Here is a 21,672-nt window from a genome sequence, read left to right on the forward strand (position 1 = left end):
TAAATCATAATTAAATGATCCAACTATGTGCTCTCCACCACTTGTATTTATTTGATATACAGTATTCTATTTGGTTTAGCATTTTCCCTCCCTTAAATAACGCTATGAGAATTCCAGCACTAGTTTTGGTAAGGCACAAGTGTATGACGATTCAGGCCCAACATGATTGGCAGAGATTCAAAAGCACTTTTTGGCGGCAGGGGGAAGTTGAATAATATCAAGATCCAAAACATGGATGGGTGAAAATGTTACCAAATATTTCCTATTCACAAAAAATTGCCAAGTCACTGAGTAGTTTATGGTTCAGCAGAACGTCACGTCCATCTCCCGTCGCCGTTTGTTAGACCCATAATGCACTGTGCTGTAGAGGGTCCCCTGTCTGGAACCAAGGTGGAAATGATTATGGAACAGGAAGCAACCATTTCAATTTGAAATGGATAGCTTTGCTTTTTCAGAGTACATGGAAAAGACCCCTCCTTTCCCCGTTACCAACACACACTGTTGCACGCACACACACACACGCACACACACACACACACACACACAAAAACATTCCTTACCCCAGGACACTTGAACTGGTGACTATCCGGGAGAATATGATAGATTTATTGAAAGGTAAACAAACAATAGGCTTATGTTTCGGGATACGCCTTGATCAGAGACTTGATGCCAACTTTCACAAACTAACTTACATTGTTAGTTGCAGAATATTGCAATATCATTGCACTTAAAGGACGTAATTAAATACATAAAGCATGCAAGACATGGACAGGCCATTAAAGGTCAACATAGTAGAACACAATAAAACTCTGTCGTATCAGTATAATATACTGTATATTTCTTCACCATAGTGGAAGCCCACAGCATATGCAGTAGCTGCAGTAACATCTTGGCCTGGGGGCGAAGGAGGGGGCTTGGGTGGTGGTGGGCTAGGCAGAAGCAGCTGGAAACATTCTCCTCTCCCCCCTCCAAGAGGGGAGTGGGTCTGTGAGGAGAGGAGGAAAGGAGGAGGCCTGCACTCAAAGCACCCGCTCAAGAGGCCTGTTAGGAACACACAGAGGCTGTCATGCTGCTTCCTCAAGGTCAATGGGTTTACTCTGGCAGGCTCCTCCAACTCAATGGCATCGTTACAATTTCATTACAGCAACGGTTTTGTGAGAGAAAGAAAAAAATAAAGAAGGTGTATGTAGAATCCAGAAGAGTCTCAGACCAGACGGCCATGCGGGATGACAATACACTAGATTTCAATGGGAAGATGTCCTTTCAAGATATTCATCGAGTGGTGGATGCTGGATACTGTCTGTTGTGCGGCTTTGGAGGAGTTCAAAGAAGCCATTTTGTGAAAAACGGTCCAACAGCCTGTATTTCAAACACATTGCTGAGATACAACTTTCAGGATCATTCAGCTCATATAAGTATTCACGTTTGAATAAGATCCTCCTGCAAATACCCTGAAGGTGTTCATCAAAATGTGTTGATTTATATAAATTGTCCTAGCAAGTTACTGAATATCAAAATGTACGTGCCGAGAACAAAATTATATACATTATATTAAATAACCAGACCACAGCTGTGCTTTCCTGCACCACCCTCCTCATAACGCATATGGAATATGCAGTGTCCGGTGGGATATGCTCTAAATGAAAGTAGCAGCTCACAATATGCACAAGAACATGAAAAGGTATACAGAGCCAAAAATGGATTTCTTAAAAAAAAAAAAAAATCTCTCTCTCTCCCCTTCTCTCTCTATCTCTCTCAAAATCCGTGCAGAGCAGTCGCTCATACACGCTGAAGCTCTCTGCTGCAGAAAGTAGGCCAAAAGCCATTCGAGGGAGAAACAGAGGGAAGGAGAGAGAGGAAAGGAGAGAGAGCGCATAAAAAACTATACATCCAACAAGTCTGCCGAGGAGAGGAGAAAAAAAGTGCTCATTGTTTTCAAAGACAACTTTTATTTATAATAATTACACTGTTTAATATGCAAGCCAATACAAAACATATTGTCATCAGAATGTATACATCAAGTAAAGCCCTGGGTGCCTTGAAGATTCCTGTGCCTTCATTCGGCAGATTTTCTGCATCTTTCCAACAAATGAATACCATCAATCAATCGTGCCCTGTATTATAGATAGTATTCAAATGTATTTGCTTATATTTGCATTTCCATCTTCAAAATGTATTTCCTGAATCAAGAAAAAGCAGTGCATTCTATATTTGTTTCTGGTGTCCTTGTACAAAAACAACACCATTTTGATGAATAATGTATGAAGGATGTTTTTTTATTCACTGATTATACTGGAGTAGGTGGTCTATTAATAAACTTTGCCTTTACAGTTTCTCCTTTTCCATAATCAACTGTTACAGAAAGAAAAACCACTAGTAACGCTTCACTCAAAGCCAACAGGTATAATGCATTAGGAGGATGCAGTTATAATGCTGTATAATATCAAGACTTCTATGGCTGTGACCCCACTCTCCGAGGGTGTCTCAGGGGGAGTTGGGATATGCAAAAAATACATTTCCAATTCCCACATGTATTAATACACACTTGTACATCTGTGAAATAGGACAAATATTAGCACCCACCTAATTTGTATTATTATTGGTAACACTTCACTTGACACCTAGTCATAACATGTTATGACTCGGTCATAACCATGTAATAATATGTCATAACGGCTGACATAACTTGTTATAACCTGTTATAATATGTTCATAACACTGTCATGTTCCATATATTTACCTGTTGTTACATATACAGTTGAAGTCGGAAGTTTACATACACTTAGGTTGGAGTCATTAAAACTCGTTTTTCAAGCACTCCACAAATTTCTTGTTAACAAACTATAGTTTTGGCAAGTCGGTTAGGACATCTACTTTGTGCATGACACAAGTCATTTTTCCAACAATTGTTTACAGACAGATTATTTCACTTATAATTCACTGTATCACAATTCCAGGGGGTCAGAAGTTTACATACACTAAGTTGATTGTGCCTTTAAACAGCTTGGAATATTCCAGATTATGATGTCATGGCTTTAGAAGATTTTGATAGGCTAACTGACATCCTTTGAGTCAATTGGAGGTGTACCTGTGGATGTATTTCAAGGCCAACCTTCAAACTCAGTGCCTCTTTGCTTGACATCATGGGAAAATCAAAAGAAATCAGCCAAGACCTCAGAAAAGAATTGTAGACCTCCACAAGACTGGTTCATCCTTGGGAGCAATTTCCAAACGCCTGAAGGTACCACGTTCATCTGTACAAACTATAGTACTCAAGTATAAACACCATGGGACCACGCAGCCGTCATACCGCTCAGGAAGGAGACGCGTTCTGTCTCCTAGAGATGAACGTACTTTGGTGCAAAAAGTGCAAATCAATCCCAGAACAACAGCAAAGGACCTTGTGAAGATGCTGGAGGAAACAGGTACAAAAGTATCTATATCTACAGTAAAACGAGTCCTATATCGACATATCCTGAAAAGCCGCTCAGCAAGGAAGAAGCCACTCCTCTAAAACCGCCATAAAAAAGCCAGACTACGGTTTGCAACTGCACATGGGGACAAAGATCATACTTTTTGGAGAAATGTCCTCTGGTCTGATGAAACAAAAATAGAACTGTTTGGCCATAATGACCATCGTTATGTTTGGAGGAAAAAGGGGGAGGCTTGCAGGCCGAAGAATACCATCCCAACCGTGAAGCATGGGGGTGGCAGCATCATGTTGTGGGGGTGCTTTGCTGCAGAAGGGACTGGTGCACTTCACAAAATAGATGGTATCATGAGGATGGAAATTTATGTGGATTTTCTGAAGCAACATCTCAAGACATCAGTCAGGAAGTTAAAGCTTGGTCGCAAATGGGTCTTCCAAATGGACAATGATCCCAAGCATACTTCCAAAGTTGTGGCAAAATGGCTTAAGGACAACAAAGGCAAGGTATTGGAGTGGCCATCACAAAGCCCTGACCTCAATCCTATAGAACATTTGTGGGCAGAACTGAAAAAGCGTGTGCGAGCAAGGAGGCCTACAAACCTGACTCAGTTACACCAGCTCTGTCAGGAGGAATGGGCCAAAATTCACCCAACTTACTGTGGGAAGCTTGTGGAAGGCTATCCGAAATGTTTGACCCAAATTAAACAATTTAAAGGCAATGCTACCAAATACTAATTGAGTGTATGTAAACTTCTGATGCACTGGGAATGTGATGAAAGAAATAAAAGCTGAAATAAATCATTCTCTCTACTATTATTCTGACATTTCACATTCTAAAATAAAGTGGTGATCCTAACTGACTTAAGACAGGGAATTCTTACTAGGATTAAATGTCAAGAATTGTGAAAAACGGAGTTTAAATGTATTTGGCTAAGGTGTATGTAAACTTCCGACTTCAAATGTATTGCATTATTTTATGGCTGGTTATGACACCTACATAAGAGTGTCAAAACCCACAAAACCTACCACACAAGGCAAAACATTTCATTACACCATAACCTACTTGTCAACAGTATGCTTATGTTATATAGCATTTTCTGAAATTGACCATATTAAATTATCATTGTAATTGTAATTGCGCACACATTGATGTCAGACATGCACCTACCACAATGCTCGGTTGCTGATGACTGGGATGAATGCAAAAGTAGATTTCAGGAGCAGGACAAGACACCCTCTTTGTGACTAATGACTGACATAAGGGCATGTACGTGATAGGCCTATCTGGCATATATGATTGTGATGGTCATAATGCTTCTAGACAGTATCATAAAGTATATTTCATTTCAAATATGATGAAAAAAACATGACTGTAAAGGATTCATTACAACAACAACAACAAAGAATTAAAGAAACAAACTTTCAAACGAAAGGAATCTTATTGGCAGGGAAAAAACACATTTGAATAAATGTGAGTTTTGACACTCTTATGTAGGTGGCATAACCAGCCATAAAATAACACAATATATGTCACAACAGGTAAGTATATGGGACATGACAGTGTTATGACCATATTATGACAGGTTATGACATGTTATGTCAACTGTTTTGACATATTATGACACGTTTATGACTGTGTCGTAATGTGTTATGATGCTAGGCGTCAAGTCAAGTGTTACCTAATAATTCATATAAACACTTATCATAAGCATTATCGCCTTCTAATGATCCTGACTAAATAACAGCGATTTTGAGAATTCTGACTATATAACAGACGTGAGCTTTATGACACGACACAAGACATAGATGCTTACTACAAATAATAAACAATTGATAAAGCATTATAGCTGTGAGCTTCAGTAAAATGGCTTCAACCAAAACCTCATCGAAGCAGTGAAGCCTTGGTACAGAAACACAACATTAGAAGGAAACAAAGATGTCTATTTTCCCATGATGTTTCTGGTTAATTCTTTGGTAGACGGCAGAGGACGGACGACGACACAGCTATGGCCATTGTGTGTCCAAGAGAGTAGCTTCCTGTTTTGTCCCATCCCTGCGGGTGGGTAGACACACTCCTCTCATACATGGCTGGCATCTCTTGAAATATACAGTCTGAGCTGATGTGAACAGCGTGTCCTACACGCTGTCATAGCGTACAAAATGTCTGATCTGTGTCAGAGAGACTAACGCTTCCCTCTACATCAGATTATTTATGAGCTGTTCAGGGAAGGGAAGTTTGTTCATATACATTTGTATACTACAGTGCATATGGTCAGGTTTGTATTCACAATCATATCACTTGGATATACTTGACCAGCATCACCATTGACTGCTGTTTATATTATGTTTGAATGTCTGTCACCTTATTGTAGTTCAATAACATTTTCTAGCAATCATCTAGCAATTTGACATTTGCGATGTGTGTGAACAGGATCCTTTCGGAGGTTTTGCTGATATTATGTGTGTTAACTTAAAGGGATAGTTCACATTTTATTTTCCAACCCTATTACCACTGGTGTTCTACTGTATTTATTGTGAAATAATTGTCGTAGTCTCATAGATTAAAACAATAAGTATGATTCCCATTCCTAAGCGTTTCCATTTCAAAGTCAGAAAATGTCAGAATAGCTTTAAACGACAACAACAGAAAGACATGTTTCGGAATCTTTATTGTTGGAAAACAGCAATGTTGCAAATGCAATTGTAAATGTTTTTGTTTACATGCATCATCAATCTGAGATATTCTGAACAAGTATACACTTAAAAAAGAAAGACATACAATTATATCATTATAAATAGGTGGTTTCCTGTAAGATATGTATTTAAAAAAACTCCCCCACATAGAACCTGAGAAACCAAGCTAGGTTTGGTATACAATGAGTGTACAAAACATTAGGAACACCTTCCTAATATTGAGTTGCACCCCCAGAACAGCCTCAATTCATTGGGCATGGACTCTACAAGGTGTCGAAAGCGTTCCACTGGGAAGCTGGCCCATGTTGACTCCAATGCTTCCCACAGTTGTGTCAAGTTGGCTGGATGTCCTTTGGATGATGGACCATTCTTGATACACACGGGAAACTGTAAAGTGTGAAATACCCAGCAGCATTGCAGTTCTTGACTCAAACCGGTGTGCCTGGCAGCTTCTACCATACCCCGTTCAAGGGCACTTAAATATTTTGTCTTGCCAATTCACCCTCTGGATGGCACACATACACAATCCATGTCTCAATGCTTAAAAATCCTTCTTTAACCTGTCTTCTCCCCTTCATCTACACTGATTGAAGTGGATTTAACATCAATAAGGGATCACAGATTTGACCTGGATTCACCTGGTCAGCCTATGCCATGGAAAGAGGAGGTGTTCCTTATGTTTTGAACACTCAGTGTACAATATAGCAACATCTATATAGCAACATCTATATAGCAACATCTATATGGCAACATCTATATGGCAACATCTAACAAAATTATACTAAAACAACATTTTCAAAATATCAAGGTTGACTTGATATTTTGGCATTGTTTTTTCCCAGCCTATAAATCTTTATATCTAAAAGTTTAAGTGAAAGGTTTTATAATGCACTGTCAAAGCGTCATCAATCACTGGTCATTTTTTTAAATGACGTTAACCCCTCCCCTAACTCACTAGGGTACAGTATAAACTAGGGCTGTCAAACGATTAAAATAATTCATTAACTTAATGGCATCCCTTAATTGCAATTTAGAATTTGCTCAAATTTGTCCCTAAATAAACAATTTTCCATTTAAAAAGCAGTGCATTGAGTTATAGGCATGCTATGTTTTGATTGTAAGGGAAAGAAACACAAAATAATCTGCATCAGAAGGTTTTTAATGGCACCGTAAACAACACAAAATGATCTACATCAGAATGTTTAAATAGCATTTTCACCATAAACAACACAAAATGATCTACATCAGAATGTTTAAATAGCATTTTCACCATAAACAACACAAAATGATCTACATCAGAATGTTTAAATAGCATTTTCACCATAAACAACACAAAATGATCTACATCAGAATGTTTAAATAGCATTTTCACCATAAACAACACAAAATGATCTACATCAGAATGTTTAAATAGCATTTTCACCATAAACAACACAAAATGATCTACATCAGAATGTTTAAATAGCATTTTCACCATAAACAACTCAAAAGTCACTGTAACATACAGCTATTAATGCTCCCATTGTTTAAGTAGGCCTAGTCTTATCAAAGTTCTTGAAGGTTAACACTTCCGTGCACACACACACACACACACACTTCAGGCTATTCGGTGTGGGAGTGTGGAAAATGTGGGGACGTGGTAGGCTACACGTAGCTATGTGTGTGGAAAAAATGTAATCACAGGTAAGACATTTAACTTGTTTAGTACTGTCTGTTTGTAACTCCACTCACTACTTGTAGCTGTATAGTCGGTTTGTTTGTGTTGTTGGTCTTAGCTAGCTTAATGTTCCGGTCAGTAGATAGCTAGCACTCACTCACTCAAGTGGCTGTTAGCATCGTCATGAAAAGAGGCATGAGGGAAGGCCTACAATATTATGTTTTTCTAAGTAGTGAGAACGCTCGGGAGCATGCAATGTTGAAAAGTCAATTTTAGACATGTTGTACTTTTCTTAAATGTAGTTTTGTAATTGACTAAAACAAGCAGACAACAAGAAAATTGCGTTTGAAAAAGGTCAAGTTTTTCTGTAAGCCAATGGGGTAACCCTGGTTGTATTCCCCACAGGCAACTTTCTATATTTTACCGACTGGGAATGAGCACATTTCTGTTTTGCTGTGAGCACAGTTTTTGCAGTTAGCCAACGGGGTAACCACAGGTTTTTTTTTAACCAGATGGGGTCACCACATCTAATACCGACTGGGTCTATGGATACAAAGAACAAAGAGCATTTAAACCTGTCCAAAAATTTTATGAATTCCACAGAAGACAATAATAACAGATCAGCCAGGTCTGAGTTCATGTCAAATATAATACAGCTATTAGATCTAGCCTAGGCTACTGATCCAAGTTCTTCAACATGAACTAGTCACAAGCTGCTATTAGAATTGGGATAATTTGTTTACATTTTTTTAACCTGAGATTACAACAAAAACAGTTAATACATGGAATGATGTCCTGTTCTGATTAAATTCATTGTGTGCAGTTAGTTGAATCAAGAAGCTAGTGGATGTTTGAGCAACACAGAGACAGACAGCTCTACCGAGACCGTGTGCACACTGCACAGAGCGTGTTGTGTGTTGCACTTAAAGGGGTCCATGCAGAAACACGTGTGCTTAAAATGGTCTGTGCGGTGAAGAAATGGAGATGTGATTAACGACATCAAACAATTTAATGGCATTAAAGATATCACGCGTTATTAACGCGTTAGAGCGGCAGGTAGCCTAACGGTCAAGCGCATTGGGCCAGTAACTAAAAGGTTGCTGGTTTGAATCCCCAAGCTGACTAAGTGAAAAGTCTGTTGATGTGCGCCCTTTAGCAAGGCACTTAACCCTAGTTGCTCTTGATAAGAGCGTCTGCAAAATAACGTAAATGTTAACTTTGACAGTTCTTGTAAAAACGCCCACTCACACATAATATGTGTGAGACAGACATGTCAAAGCCTTGTTCTCACCACTGGCGTGGCATGTGGGATTTCTTTTTAAAGAACTGAGAAAAAGGGCCACTTGCCAACTCTTATTAATTCTGTATGGAAAAACTATGTAACAAAAGCACAGCAGCAGATTAAAAAACAGCCGTACCAACTAACAGTATCATAAGGTACATATTGTAGCTTACGCCTCCATTTTTAACCATTCATAGTAGTAAATAAATACATTTGATTTGATCTACTAGCTAGTTATAATTGATCATATAACATGAATCTTTCAAATGTCTTATTTTCTGTATGTTCACTATCTGACTGGACCCACAGTAACACAGGAGACGTTCATCACACGTTCTAATTCATTCAACAGCTTGCTTTCTTTTTCATCAAAAAGGGACATTTGGGTATTCTTTGCTAGGCAAATGATGGTAACACTTTATAATAGCGTTAATTTATAAGCCATTTATAGATAATTTATAAATCACCGGTTAATGATTTGCTGAACATTTTTGTAGGTCATTGTTTATTAAACATTACTAAGCAATTTTTAAATGGTTAAGACTATAACTCCTTTGTGTTATTATAATATCATAATGATTCTGACTAAATAACAGCTATTTTTAAATGGTTAAGACTATAACTCCTGAGAGTTATTATAGTATCATAATGATTCCAACTAAATAACAGCTATTTTTAGTCGGACCATTTTTTTTTACAGCATATAAATACATAACATATTCTAAGTATTATAAAAATACATTATCCAGACCATCTGACATAAAAAGGAAACGGGACAGTTTGATGAAAAAGCTTTAAATAAAGTCCAGGCATGTCACATGATTACACAAAACAGGGCCCTAGGGCTCATTATTCTTATAACAAGTAATGAAGCATTATACACTCTGGCTGTAAGCAGTGTTACCGTTCATGGTTTACACACACATGATATGTTGGTTCACAAAGTACCTGATAATGCTTTATTAGCATTTATAAACAGACCTTCACATGAATAGTTTATCAGATCAATTGAAGAAATGTTGGGAATGACAAAAAAATGAAATCTGAAATATTTGAATAAGGGCAATTCAGACTGGTTGATAATCTAAACCAGACTTGTATCTATGATAAAGGATGTGGTTTGAGATCAACTTGCAACAGATATAACAGTGGTTCAGATCATGAATAGAAGGAGTGCTTATACTATGCAAGATAGTGGCTATATTGTACAGAAGGGTTATTCTTTGGGATAGCCATAGGAGAATGCGCCTGTGTAGATGAATCCAAAGATAAAGCCTATCATACATTATCCATTAATCGCAATAATTACACATTCCCCTCTCAGTGTTAAACCTGAGAGACTGGAGAGAGTTGGTTGCTGTACCTGTGTTCATTTTTCTGTCTGTGTGTTTGTGTCTGTATGTCTGCCTGTGAGAAATAAGAGAGAAAGAAAGGGAGAGAACTAGAGAGAGAGAGAGAGAAAGAGAGTAGGAGAGAAAGACAAAGAGAGAGAGAAATAAAAAAGAGAACAAAGAGAATCGTTCTCCATCTTTCTCTTGACTCTAAGCAGTGGGATTTCCATGGCTCCTCTCGGTGTTGATAAACCTGGCTTGACCAGAATATGTCAAAGGAGACACTGTGTGGCTTCAGAAGCAGTAAGAGGATGGAAAGCCTTCCCTCTTCCTCCACATCACATAGGAAACAGGCCATATCTGAAATGGCACCTTAGTCCCTATACAGTGCACCACTTTTGGCCAGAGCCTTTAGAGTGCACTACATAGGAAACATGCTGGACTCTGGCCAGAAGTAGGGGACTGCATGGGGAATAGGGAGCGCTCTAGGTAAAAGTAATGCACTATGAAGTGAATAGGGTGCGTTCTGGCTAAAAGTAGTGCACTACCAAAGGAATGGGGTGCTATGAGGTTAGAGGAGACTGTTAGCGACTGTGGCGACTGTTGACATACACTAGTGACATATCCCTCTTGGATTAATTAGGTTAGTCCTGAGTAGTGATTAATCCACATAGCGTGGTGGGAGTGTTTAATCCTAAAGCTCCTTTAACCTGGACAGGGAGGCGCCCTCACAGATGGCCAAGTAGACGGCACTGTCTCTCCTACCTGCTCATTAACTAATAAACTAGCTACGCAGCTGGGCCATGTGTGTGTGTGTGTGTGTGTGTGTGTGTGTGTGTGTGTGTGTGTGTGTGTGTGTGTGTGAGCATACATTGAGAGAGAAAGAGATAGATAGAGACAGTGAAAGAGAGAGGGAGCGAGACAGAGAGAGCATGTCATTAAAAAATAGAGAGAAAGAAAGACAGACTCTTGGCTTCTCTGGTCCCGATTGGTCCCGATGTCACAGTGTGCATATGTTAACAGCAGGTATATGTAAAGTGTCACCAGAATTTGCAGCAAGCACACATCTCTTCAAGTGGCCAAGTATTGCACATGCTGCAGCAAATCATCCTTCAGACCCAATTCTGTTTGTTGCCAGCCTACTGGAATGTTCAGACTCAGACGATCAAGTAAAGCAGCTCAAAGACTGATTGCTTTCCGTCTAACGAGAGAATAATGTGTCGTCTTAATGACATGACCAGTGATGTTATTAGCTAAATGAATGCTCTTTTCTCTGGCAGGGCCTTGAGAAGGATGTTCACCCTGTTTTATACGGCAGATCTAATGTGTCACTACGTGTAGATATATAAAAGACACTCTTATTTGATGTGTGGTATAAAGTATCACTTATTTCATTGGAATAGCCATTTCAGTAAATGGAGGGAGATCATTTTTTGAGCTAACCCAAACCCTGTAAAATGTTCAGCACATGAGTGTTACTGAGACACAGTGGGGCAAGAAGCCTAGTGGTTAGAGCGTTGGACTAGTAACCGAAAGGTCGCAAGATCGAATCCCCGAGCTGACAAGGTAAAAATCTGTTGTTCTGCCGCTGAACAAGGCAGTTAACCCACTGTTTCTAGGCTGTCATTGAAATTAAGAATTTGTTCTTAACTGACTTGCCTAGTAAAATAAAGGTACAATTAAAAACGACCTAGATAGATTTTTGAAATGAGCTCCATCCATGGTTTTTCAAATGGTCCAAATTGACAATAAATTGCCCAGCATTCGACTCTGAGCCCTGATCTCTCTGTTTGCAGATCATTATGTCTTCTTCTCGTGTACAAAGGCCCTTAATGTAATTACCCTTAACTTAAATGGCACGTTAAGAAAGGTTCCCTGCTGTAATTCTTTGAGTGTGGGCTCCAACAGAGTGATTCTACATCTGAGCTGTCCTGATTGCAGAGCGAGAGAGCACTGTGAGACAGACAAGCCCACTTGTTAGTCCAAGAACAAAAACCCTCCGTCCAAAATGTTCATCCTCAGGATCCACTCCACTTCATATCACAAAACTGTAGTATTAATTTGCCACAATTTGATTGAACTGGTTTTATTGTTCATAGCTTTGTTATTATACTTATGCTATACATTTCATTATATTCTACTGAACCATTTACTTTATGTTCGTATTCTTATCTTGTATTATTTCTTATTGTTGTTGCATTGTCCAGAAGGAACCTGCAAGTAAGCATTTCATTGGACCCTGTATACAGTACCTTGTGTATCCTGTACATACGACTAATAAAACTTGAAACTGGAACTTGGTCACACGTATTCTAGTGTAGTGCAAGGATCCATTTGTGGCTGCCTGCGCAATCTTGTCTCATATACCTGTTGTTTCAGCTCACAGACTACCCACAAGTGCTTTACAGCACAGCTCATCAACTCTCCTCACACTATCCGATTATTGACTTCCACACTGGCCTGTGCAGAGAGTTGAGTAGCATGATGCACAACAGTACCCATAATGCTCTGCACCAATAGCCTACAAGTAGAACTGCAGCAAGCGAAGGGTGTTTCCAGGGAGTGGCGGAAACTGCGGAATGGAGACTGTAAACTCCTGCTACCGCGTGTTCTGGAGCAAAGATGCTGGCACAAAGAACACTCCTGGCCCAGTACACACTACTCGCTACCAGTATGCTCTGCCTGGCATCATGGGCGTCACCAGGCAAGGTGCAAAGAAGCCATCGACAGTGTCTGCTCGACCTGAACAGCCCTAGTGCAGAACCCTTTGTTCACACACACACACACACACACACACACACACACACACACACACACACACACACACACACACACACACACACACACACACACACACACACACACACACACACACACACACACACACCGAATGTCCAACTAACCAGTCCACCTTAAGGCGGCTCTGGCCCCTGACGCCTGTGTGTGTGCCTGTGTGTGTGTGTGTGCATGTGCCTGTGTGTGTGCCTGTGTGTGTGTGTGCGCGCACATGCATGTCCGCCTGCCCCGGTGCAGTGCCAGGGAAGCAACGTGAGCAAGCTGGGGCTGTGAGGCTGAGAGAGACACAATCCAACAATGGAGCTGTAGCCAGACAGCTCTGTCTCGCTGCACTGCAACGCTTCAGATCGGGGCGAGACGCCTCAGCGCTGCTGTTTGCTTACCAAGCTGAACAAATAAAACTGTTTGTCACAGGGCTGAGGCGGAGGCTCGAAATAGGTAGCCCTTTTTTATACAAGGAGAGAGCTCGAGCAGCAACAGACGAGCAAAGATTTCTATTAGAAACCCAGTTTAGTCCGTCGAGCGACCCAGAAAAATCCTCAAAGACGAAACAGTTACCTGAACTAGACCTTTACAGTGCAAATCTACACCTTATAGCGCTAACTCCAACACAGTGTCTGCTGCAAAAAGAAATGCTACATTTGACTCTCCCCTCGAACCACACTGAACCATTGTGTGTGAATCGACAACGCAGATTTAAAACATGTTAGACTTTCTCTGTTAATAACTTAGTAGTGAGAATGTCTGACCCAGGGCTGAGCTATGTATGCCACATGGTACATGGATGAGGCTGCTTGTTACCCAGGATTGCCCACACTGCAGTGCGCTACCAGTTAACGACACACTCTCACACACACGGGCAGCTGCTGTTATTGCATCTATGCTATACTTAGTTATAGTAGTACAGAAGAAAGAAGCATACGTTTACACACACACACACACACACACACACACACACACACACACACACACACACACACACACACACACACACACACACACACACACACACACACACACACACACACACACACACACACACACACACACACACACACACACACACACACACACACACACACGTCGGCCGGTGTAGGGATATTTGACTGAGGGTTACTGTTCTGGAGCACTATCACACTGGTGAGGCCATTTTACACAGCCAGCACAAAGAGGTTAGCAGTGAGAGGAGGAACGTACTCCTGCAGCGCAGCAATGAGGGGATGGGCCAGTGCAGCAATGAGGGGATGGGCCGAGGCTATAATGGAGTCGCTGTTCTGAAACACAGTTTCTCTACCTTCCAGCATGGCTCACAGAGGGAGAATCCACAGTGCTTTTATTAGCCTAATCACAGCAAGCATTGTTGACAATAGATAATGTTAATGAGGACTGTAAATAGTCAAGGGCAGAATGCAAACAAAACATATATGTTAGCCCTAAGCATGTTAGCCCTAAGCATGTTAGCCCCGTTGCTATCAGAAGCTGGGTGTGTTCAGTTTGCTGTCCCTAAAGCCAGTTCAAACCCAACAGACTTGCAGTTATTTGAAGTAGTTTAGCAGATACACTAGAATTTGCTAGCTGCTCCGTTAAAAAAAGGTTACACTACATCCGATACAGCAACAGCATACAGACTCAATCAATGTGACATGGTAATAACTGCTAACATACAGGCTCTCTGATATACAAACCCCTACGAACGTACTGTCTCCGCACACGCTACCTTGTGTGTGTGTATGTGTGTGTGCACGCATGTGTGCATGAAGATGAGGGCTCAGTGAGGTCAAACACAAGTATACCGAGCTGTTATACCTTCACGCTCTCCACAGTACTTTGTGCTGCTCTCAAGACAGAATAAGGCATGGACAGAAACAGAAAAAAACACTTTCCCAGTCGCCAGAGGAAAGACAAAGGAATAACAGAGCAGACAGGGTCAGTGACTAGTTTTATTTTTTGTGGGCCTCAGAGACATGTCCAGGATTGGTAACGTTAGCTTAAACGTTCACATGTCCAGGATTGGTAACGTTAGCTTAAACGTTCACTGAACGCAAGCTCCCCCCCTCCATCTTCCACCCCACCACAAAGATTCCTCAGCTGATTTCAACCCACCATTGTGTCACATGACCCTCGAGCCGGCATTCCTTCGACCCCCCCCCCCCCCCACACACACACACTGCTGCCTGATTCCAGCTAACCTTTTTCCCCTTTTCTTTCCAGACGGTTTTCTTTCTCCGACTATCTAGTGTGTCTATGTACGTTTGACAGTCTGAAACGCCTTTGTCTTGCAGAGAGAGCCATGGACGGGACGACAGCGCACCACTCCCAGCTCCCGAGAGCCTAACCCGTGGACATGAGAGCACAACGTCACAAGTTAGGGTCTCAGGGATTGCGAGAGGCACATTTTATAGTTGTACTATTTCTACCCCCAGACAGACCGTGATTTGAATTAATCATGCTGACTTGAGAGTACCAAATAGACTAGAAACAAACACACGATATTCATGACAATAAAGGCTTCCTTCCGTGAGGTATTTGTGCAACGCATCCCCCCCTTCTCTGCCTCTCTGCCTGTAACATACAACAAGTGCAACCGTAAGCCAGACACAACATCGACCAATCTCCCCCTCCCCCTCTCTCTCTGGAGACCCCCACCTCCCACCGACACTCTCTCTCTGTCTCTCTACCTATGTCTCTCCCTATCTCTCTCTTTCTCTCTCTCTCTCTCAACCCCTGGACAAAACAATACAGCACTTTGAAAAATGCTCCTGGCTCCAGGTAAACCCAACGCTAACCTTCGGTTCCTTAAGCTCCCATGCACTCTATTCCCAGGCTGCAGCTGCTAGTTATTAAGGGATGGCCAGACATAATCCTGGTTCAGCAGCCAGCAGCACACCAACCAACGATTCAAAACGACTATAAAGAATAACCAAGGAAAAGAACACAAAGTCAGTTTATCTTGAAACATTCACGTGACTCATTTCATTTCAATATTAGGAGGGCAGAGCGATGATCTGGATATGCACACGAGGATGGCTGAATATGAATCCTCACTGAACCTACCACGACCAGTTTGAGACAGGGAGGTGTAAGGGAGGCAGGCAGTCTCAATCTACAGCCATAGATTAGGAAATATAGATTGAGAAATAAACAAGAGAGCGGCAGGAAAACGGCGTCAATCAACTCACCCACGTCTGGTTCGGAATGAGGAGGCAGCAGCCCTTGTCCCTTGTTGCAGCCTGCTCGACACACAGAGAAAGAGAGAGAGAGAAACGAACTCAGGTTTAAACTCATGTCGACAAGGTTTCGGACAAGATCTTGCAGGCTTTACAGACGGTTACAGGGTGAAAGTGGCACGAGTGGGGAGCGATGGGTTAGTCGATGACAAGGAGACGAAGCGAACCGACGGATGGACGGATATAAGAATAGGAGGAGAGAGAATGGGTGGTGAGGCTGATGAAGAATCCACCATGTGCAGACAGAAAGAGAGAGAGGGAGAGAGAGAGAGGGAGATGAGTCGGAGAAAACGAGAGGCTACTCCCAGGGGTTTAGGTGAAGTGAAAAGTTCAGAATAACAATAAAAAGATGGCAGGTATGAAAAAATGAGAGAGAACAGAGAGTTGGAAGAGAGGATGAGCGTGAGCCCTACCACCGCTTGCAGCCAGGGCCACAGCACCAGTGAAGCATACCAGTCTGTTGGCTCACTGAGAGAGAGAGGAGAGGAGGAACACACACACACGTTCACTCACTTTGTTTCGCTGCTGTTAACTTGGTTGTATATCCCTATTTCATATCCAGTTCAGGTTAGAAGAAAATGTACAGTTTGTTGTCATATATGTCACAAAAGCAAAAAAATATCCTAACTATTTAAAAGACAAAATGCATCAATGGATGTTGCTGCTGTTCTGCTTCCCTCGCTAACATTGATACATTTTTTCTTTCACCCCCCCCCCGCCCCCCTCTCTCTCTCTATATATATATCTCTCTCTCTCTCTCTCAGTGCAGAACAGAAACAAATGCAAAATTGGAAGAAGGGAGAAAGGAAGAAATAAAACTGAATCCTAAGTCCCCCGCTCTCGTCTTCATGCATCTGTGTTGAAAGGCAGGAGATGAAAAAATGCTTTTCCAAATAAATGTTGAAATATCATCCATTAATTTGCCTGTACAGCTGTAATAATTTAAAGCAAGAGGCCCACTTCTCTACTGTATCAGCCGGAGAGACAGATAGAGACAGAGAGAGAGGAGGAGGAGGCGGAGGGAGAGGAGGAGGAGGAATGAGAAAGTCGGCCGCCTCTTGCTTTTCCACCTTTTCAGTGTTTTATTTAAGTCCGTTTCCCGTCAACAAATCCTCAGTTTTCCTTGATTTTCTTCTTGCATGTATCCTCTCTGTCTCATACGTTCTCTCTCACTTTCCCTCCCTCCCTCCCTCTCCGTCTCTCGTTTTCTCTCTTTCTCTCTCACTCTTCCTCGCTCTCTCTCACTCACTGCCTCACACATGCCCGACATCATTAACACTATCCTTCAAAAAGAGAATGAGAGGGGAGAGAGAGAGAGCAGAAAGAGAGCGAGAGAGAGGGGCGAGAGAGAGCAGGCCATAGAAACATAGCTACATGATGTGCTTGGCTTATAGAGGCTACATTTAATCTCTACTGGCTCCCCCAGGCTTTGATACGGAGAGTGGAAAGAGAGGGGGAGAGATGATGGGGGAGGGACAAATATAGCTGAGGGGGAGGCTGGCGACGTACAACACAATGTAGGCTCAATTCAACGACGGGGAGAGAGAAAAAATCCCCTAGACCACACTGCCCTCTTCCTTTCTCTCTGCTCAGTCTCTCTCTCCATCTTTCCCTCTCTGGGCGCGTCTGCTCCGGCTAACTAATCTCCAATCCTCTTTGACTGCTGTCTCCCAGACTGTGCATTGTATTGGCTTCTCCTGTTTGGACTGCAGTAGCAGTGCAATGAAGGCTCAGTGCCGACGGTTCTCTCTCTCTCACTTAAAAAAAGCCTGATGCTACCACTTTATAATTTTCCCTCTCGTTTAAAGAGCGCCCGTGCGCCCCCCCCCAAGCCCTTCTCCACCGCAGCTATCCTCATTTATCACCATCCTTTCGTCCAGTCCAGATACAGCCAGTATTCACCGAGGCGCTAATATTAGACTGGCTTTGACAGGCGCCGAGAACCCACAGCAAACAGACAAAGACTTGTGCATACACACACACAAAGACACACACACTAACAGACATACATACTGTGTCTGTAAACAGCATGGCTGGATTAAGTCATGCAAAAGGGAATAAAACAAGCAACAGACGATTAATTGGAGTTGATGCAGTGCTCTAATTTAGAGTCTGCTGGTGGTACATGTAGAAATAATGCAGGGCGTACTGTATATCAGCACAGACCCAGACCTGAAAAAGAAACCAGCCTACGTCATACAATACGCCAAAGTGTACAACACAAACACAATCAAACGTAGCACAACACGGTAGCACAATATTGTGTAGGTAGGTGTCTGAAACAGAGTAGGCTACATGTGGTGAGTGTGATTGACATGTGTCACTCAGGCTGACAAGCGCAGGAGGACAGTATCGGGTCAAAGCAGTAGAGGGCACTTCTATATGTTGTGGATGTTTTAATTCATAAATGCTTTACAAAGATGCATTCTGTACAGAGGCAGTCACAGTTAAACACTAACAGATGTGTAACATACAGCAACATACTGTAAGTCAGGTTTATAGATAGTGGTTAACGGGAATATTGGATGATGGAAACTGTACTTTTGTGTCCATATTTCTACGGGGAAGTAAGACAAAGATGATGCTGATTCATACAGTAGGGTGAACATTCACTATTGAAAAATCTACAGTGAAGTTTGGTATTGATAAAAGCACTGCTATAAACACAATTAAAAATATTACATAGACAACTAAGCACATCCCTATCAAATCTTACAAATAAATAAATATGGTTGGCATGAACACATACTGTAGGTATTTTCAGTGATTTTTTAAGTCTGTTACTGAACATTAATTACAATTCTAATTCACAATCCATGATTCAGGTATAAGATATCTTTGTAGATATTTTGGTCTACTGTAGCCTTTACAATTACAATGTAGTAGCTTGCCTTGACAACACTTTACACTTGAACAAGTCCTCAACATAGCTACGATGGAATTGAACCATTGTACATGCCTTAAATCATAATGTATTTGAGCACAGAGAATGGTGAACCAATGTGTTGAAAAGACGATTCATTATCAAAAGACAAAAAAAAGATTGAGTGCACAGATGCGCCTTGGAGTGGAGGTCCTGGGCTGAAACACTTGTTTGTCTGTCACATCTCTTTTCCTGTGGCTATGATTAGCAGCAAAGAGAGCTGCGACGAGCGGCTCACCCGACAGTGCTCTGGACCCTCTCACACACACTGATCTGGTTTGGATTAGTGCATCACGGCTGAGATTACACAGCACACAGGCCCTGACAGCCACCCCAAAACACACGCACACGCACCACACACATAGGCACACACACACACTCAGGCACGCACACACAGGCTGGTGCACATGCTGGCATGTATGTACGGACATGCTCACGTGTGTGCGAGTGCACACACACACACACACACAAACACAAACAGATAAGACACACACACACACACTATACTGCGCGTTTAGAATACACCTGAATCTTGAGATGCAGTCTCATTGTTCTCTTCATTTGCCCAGGTAGTCACTGCCTAAACCTCAGTCTCCAACTGTCGGACAGCACAGTGGTTTGACCAACAGGGGGCAGCCTTTTGCTCTATTACAACAACCAATAACTGGATACTCCAAATCCAGGATTGGGAGACAGGGAGGGAGATGGCTTGCAGGCTTCAACAGATTATATATACAGTACAGGGACTTTGTTATATCTTTCAAAGGAATAGTAAATCTCATAGTGCAGCTTCTCTCACACATTCTTAGAAGGCGATAGCCTACACGGTAGGTTTCTTACAGACCTATACATTCTCACATACAGTAATCTCCAAAAGGATAATAAGGAGTGGAAATATGAAATCATTCCATGAATATATTATATATATTATCTAAAATCTAAAAGGTAGATGTCACATTTGTCTCTATCAATTTTCTTTGGAACTGCATGTTTTGTTTTTCATTAATATGTTTGGTAAATACGGCAAAGTACTTTATTTATGGTGTAAAAGGTCTATCATAACTCTCCCACCGGAGTGCATTAGCAGTAGAGAAAGCCTGGTCTCAACAAAGCTGTGTATGCTTGGCTTTCCATCACAGCTGAATTGTAAACGGAATATTTTATTATAAACTGGGTGGTTCAAGCCCTGAATGCTGATTGGTTGACAGCCGTGGTATACCATGGGAATGACAAAACATTTATTTTTACTGATCTAATTCTGTTGTTAACCAGTTTATAATAGCAATAAGGCACCTCGGGGGTTTGTGATATATGGCCAATATACCACAGCTAAGGGCTGTGTCATGAGAACAGCCCTAAGCTGTGGTATATTGGCCATATACCATACCCCTCAGGCATTATTGCTTACATATAGTGTGAGTACAGTGAAAGACTGTTAAAGTAAATGGAAATGTTGAAAAAATAATGTGGACTGAAATACGTTGTTGCAAAATGTTTTAATTGAGTGCCCTATATTGAACAAAACCCAGGTATGCAAAATAGTTACGGGTTTATGCATAGATTTTCTGATGAGCGGCTCACATACACATATCTACTGTAAATTACTAGTAGTATCAGCAACCTTTTCTTAAGGATCAAACTGGGTTTTTTTCAATTTTCGCCTAAAATGACATACCCAAATCTAACTGCCTGTAGCTCAGGACCTGAAGCAAGGATATGCATATTATTGATACCATTTGAAAGGAAACACTTTGAAGTTTGTGGAAATGTAAAATTAATGTAGGAGAATATAACACATTAGATCTGGTAAAAGATAATACAAACAAAAAAACATGCGTTTCTTTATTCTTTTTCCCCGTCATCTTTGAAATGCAAGAGAAAGGCCATTATATATCCAGGTCGCAATTGTAAATGAGAACGTGTTCTCAATTTGCCTACCTGGTTAAATAAAGGTGAAATAAATAAATAAAATAAATAAATAAATATGACTTAGAACTCTAGGCACAATTTAGATTTTGGCCACTAGATGGCAGCAGTGTATGTGCAATGGTTTAGACTGATCCAATGAACAATTGCATTACTGTTCAAAATGTTGTATCAAGTCTGCCCAAATGTGCCTAATTGGTTTATTGATAACAATTTGGTGACAAATTGTTAACAATTTCTGCTTATTGTTTAGTCAGGTGTATTGGATCATTTCTGTTGACTGTGTTGCTCATCTATGTTACCTCTCAGAGAGTTGACATGTATGAAAATATGCAGAAGAGGAGATGGTAGCACATCTAAATGCACTGTCACTTTCAGGTGACTTACAGTAATAATAAAACATTAT

The 21,672-nt window shown here is 41.2% G+C and overlaps 2 long non-coding RNA genes across 3 annotated transcripts; one reads left to right on the top strand and one right to left on the bottom strand.

The window, feature by feature from the left end:
- Positions 1 to 6,082: 6,082 nt before the first annotated feature.
- LOC139548957 (uncharacterized) lies at positions 6,083 to 16,359 on the bottom strand. The gene is made up of 2 exons (XR_011669798.1): positions 15,977 to 16,359; positions 6,083 to 15,521 (listed from the first exon to the last, which is right to left on the bottom strand). It is a non-coding gene; the product is annotated as an uncharacterized lncRNA (long non-coding RNA).
- Positions 7,711 to 17,336, top strand: LOC139548961 (uncharacterized). Of its 2 annotated transcripts, XR_011669804.1 has the most exons (3): positions 7,711 to 7,807; positions 15,473 to 15,554; positions 17,182 to 17,336. It is a non-coding gene; the product is annotated as an uncharacterized lncRNA (long non-coding RNA). The 2 variants fall into 2 exon arrangements; XR_011669803.1 differs by having other exon boundaries at positions 7,724 to 7,807; positions 15,473 to 17,336.
- Positions 17,337 to 21,672: the final 4,336 nt, after the last annotated feature.

This window comes from Salvelinus alpinus, chromosome 22, assembly GCF_045679555.1.
Source record: "Salvelinus alpinus chromosome 22, SLU_Salpinus.1, whole genome shotgun sequence".
NCBI classification, from domain to species: Eukaryota; Metazoa; Chordata; class Actinopteri; order Salmoniformes; family Salmonidae; genus Salvelinus; species Salvelinus alpinus.